Below are 4,221 nucleotides of genomic sequence, written 5' to 3'. Positions count from 1 at the left end.
GGTCATATTCTTATAATGCAGCAAATATTTTTAATAAAGTACCAACAAACCTAATTAATTTATCAATTCAATCTTTTAAAATAAAATTCAAGGAACATCTATTTAATTTGCAAACCAATTGAGATTTTTTTTAGTGGCTTTTGTTATTTGTGCAATTTTTCTGGCAAATTTAATGTTTGTTATGCAAGTTTCTTCTAGTTTCTTCTAATTGTAATATTTAATTAATAATTTATTGTAATTTACTAATTAATTTGCCTAAGATAATTTTTTTTTTTTAACTACCTAATTTATTTACTGATGGTAAAGTATAGCTTCTGGTTCAGTAGAGTAGCTCTTTAAAGCTAGACTGCGCCAGTGGTTTATGCTACTTTTTTTTTAATAATGTTATTTTTTTCAGCTTTTTAATAATTTTTTTTTTCTCAGCCATGTTTATGTAATTTTAAAAATAAAAGGCATATTTATTTATTTATTTATTTATTTACATACTGATAAATTTTCTCAATAGCCTCCTAAATTGGTTTAAATTATCACAGCTTTTGATTTCAGTTAGCAACTTATTAAATTCAATAAGTCCCTTGCTGAGTACAGAATTTAACATCTGACTAGTATTGCATCTATCAAGGACAAAATCTGTATTATTTCTGGTGCAGTAATTGTGGACGTCTCCGAACACTCTTATTTTATCACAAATATATGTGGGTAGTAGACGTTGTTTTAATTTAAAAATAAATACATACACCCTAAACATAATTCTTTGCCTGACAGACATCATACCTAGCACATTTAACATAATAATAACAGGAGTGTATCGATTGCATTTTAGGATTAGTCTCATTGCTCTATTTTGAATTACTGCAAACTGTTTGACCTTGTATTTAGGCAGGTTGAACAATAAGGTGGAGCAAAACTGCAAATGGGGAACAGCAATGGCATTATACAGCAGGAGTTTTGTATGCATCGATAAGTTTTTTCCAACTCTATTAATAAACCCAACTTTCTTTCTTTCTCATTTTTCAAAATTTCTCAACTTTCTTTCAATTTTCTCATGGCGTAATCCGCATGTGCCATAAAATTCAAATTTGCATCCAAAATTGTACCCAAATACTTTATTTCATTTTCATAAAAAATACTCTCCCCACCTACACTGATGTTCACATTGTCAATATTTATTTGATTATTTTTCGATTTTTTGGTAAAAAGGCAAAATTTAGATTTACTTGTATTTAAACATAATTTGTTTATACAGAGCCAGCTGAAAATTTTGGTTAAGTCACTATTTACATCAGTTACCATCTGATCAATATTGTTTCCTATTATATAAATCATTGTGTCATCTGCAAATAACACAGTTTTACATTTTTGTATAACTTTTACCATATCATTTATATATAATAAGAACAATAATGGACCCAAAACTGTTCCCTGGGGAACACCAAATACAACATTAAGAACCTGAGAGAGACTATTCCCATACTTTACACGTTGGACTCTATTGCGCAAATAAGATTCAAACCAGTTCAAGACATCACCTCTAATTCCCAACTGGCTTAATTTATATAGCAGAATTTCTCGGTCTATCGTTTCGAATGCTCGTTTAAAATCTAAGAATACCGCTAAAACATATTTATTATTATCAATGGCCCTGAGAAAATTATCACATATATTAACGACAACAGACTCACACGAGTGACACTCACGAAAACCAGACTGATTTTCAATAATTATCGAGTTTTCATTACAGTAATTTAGGAGTTGCTCTTTTACACATACCTCAAGGAGCTTTTCATAGTCAGGTACCGTATTAATTGGTCGGAACTCATTATAGTTGATGGTATTTGGTACTTTGGGAACAGCAACAACAGTAGACAGTTTCCATGATTCCGGGAAGACTCCATTTTTTAAAGAAGTGTTAATAACATCTAAGACAATCACCAAAAGCACAAGATACGTCACACAAGACTTGCTTAGATATGCCTTTTTCTCCACCTCCAACGTTTTTAAAATTTTTAAGAATTTCTTTCATTTTTTTCATTGATACTTGACCAAACTTGGAAAATAGTTTACTAGGTTCAGAGGCTCTGGTACCATTATTTATTACATTTGGTGACTGTGGGATGTTGGTGACAATAATGTGTATACTTTCTATAAAATATTTATTAAATTCTTGAGCAATGCTGGTTTCATCGCTGATTAATTTTCCGTTGAAATTGATTTGTTTGGTCAAAATATGCTTTTTACCTGGTAGTAGAGCTTTAAGATTTTTCCATAATTCTTTAGGATTCTTTTTGTTTTCGTCTATGCATTCTGCATAAAATTTTCCCTTCTCTACTCTAATTTTGTTTACAATAATATTTCTTTTAGTTTTATACTCTTTTCAGGCACCCTCATTGCTATCTAAAACGGCCCTTTTATAAAAAGTATCTCTTTCTCGCATCATTTGTTTAATGTCAGACGTTATCCATTTTTTATCCGCATATTTTTGATTCTCGATAATCTGAACCTTAGGGCACATTTGGTCTACAACAATCTCAATATCAGTGATCAATGAGTCAGCTAGTAGATTTATGTCGGAGCTATTCTTGTTCCAATCAATAGCAAGAAGTTTTTCTTGTAGTAGATGCGAGTCGTAGTTTTTAAACGATCTTTGATGTTTAACGGTTTTGATAGTTTGCTTGTTTTCCTGATTAAGAGATGTAGACAAAATCGAGTGGTCACTAATTTTAGGTGTGAGATGTACCCTGTGCGCCAGATGTTTGTCATTGGTGACTATAAAATCGATTAATGTCTGGCTCGTAGGAGCTATTCTGGTAGGTGTTTCCAGAATTTGTGTAAAACCATTTGTGTAAATTATATTTTTTATTTTGTTACTATAAAACGTATTTTTAAGAAAATCAAAGTTAAAATCCCCAACAATGATATTAATTCCACTAAAATTACTAATTTCATCCAAATACTCAGAAAAAAAATCTAAAAAATTGGCTTCTTCTTTTTTAGGTGGATGATATAGCACAAAACACAAATATTTCACGCCACAAACAGAAAACTCCAAAGACATTAGCCAGACAAAACTATTAACAGACAAAACATTTTTAATTTTATAATGTACATCAGATCTTACCAATGCCATCACTTCCCCTGTTCTACTGTGGTTACTAATAGATTGTTCCATTCTGTACCCATCTATGTCCAGCTCACAAGGTTCAATTTCAGCTGTAACGTGGGTCTCACTTAAAAGCAGGATCTTAGGTTTCCAGTCATTGACTAATAGGGTAATGTTATCCTTATTATTAAGATAACCCTGACAATTAAAGTAGACAATGGTCGTGTTAAGTACAATATTTGAATTTAATTGCTACCTTACGTATTTATTTCTCTGAATATCTTCAATTTTTTTATATGACTCGCATTTATTAACATCCCAAGAGACATGGTTAATATTTAAACTAAGACCATACTTTTCATTGGACAACACACAATTAGCGCATTTGACAATATTTACGTTACATTCCTTTACATCATGATTACCGCAACACCTAGCACACACTTTATTTTCTTTACAATCCTTAATAATATGACCGTAGCGACAACATCTAAAGCACCTACGTATCCCATACTCATTAAAGACTGGACAACAGTTCCACCCAATATTCATCCTCTCCCTTTCTATAAATAGCCCATAAGAAGAGGCATCAACTTCAAAGATTATGTTAAATTTTTTATTTACAATTTTTGACCTTCGTACAATTTTAATTTTTCTGTTTGCAGACTCTTGTAAGTTGTTTTGACTTTCAATTTTTTTAATTAGCTCATTTTCTGAAAGGGGATATTCAGATTCATTTATACCTACTACCTTGATTCTATGTTCCAACACCTTGGGGACCTCAACGCTATATGAATCTCCCATCTTTTTCTGAATATTAGATATATCTTTCTCGCTACCACACTTCAAAATAATTCCTCCATTCCTTGTTGGTTTACCTAGAGATAAACCTACTCCAATATCTGTAGGGTTTACTTTTTTCCGTAAGTCCTCCTTAACCTGCTGAACATTTTTTTGGGAAGCCTTCTGCTTGACGACCAATACCTTGTTATCGCTTTTCTTCTGTAAAATTGTAGCATATGATGTTGAATTACTCCCTGCTACTACAGTTTCTGATTTTTTTGTTTCTTTTAAACTGGCAATTTCTGATTTTAAATTACAATTTTCCACCAATAACAAGT

This window comes from Anthonomus grandis, chromosome 20 (genome assembly GCF_022605725.1).
Source record: "Anthonomus grandis grandis chromosome 20, icAntGran1.3, whole genome shotgun sequence".
Lineage (NCBI taxonomy): Eukaryota > Metazoa > Arthropoda > Insecta > Coleoptera > Curculionidae > Anthonomus > Anthonomus grandis.
The sequence above is the reverse complement of the archived record's forward strand: the minus strand, read 5'-3'. Positions refer to the sequence as shown.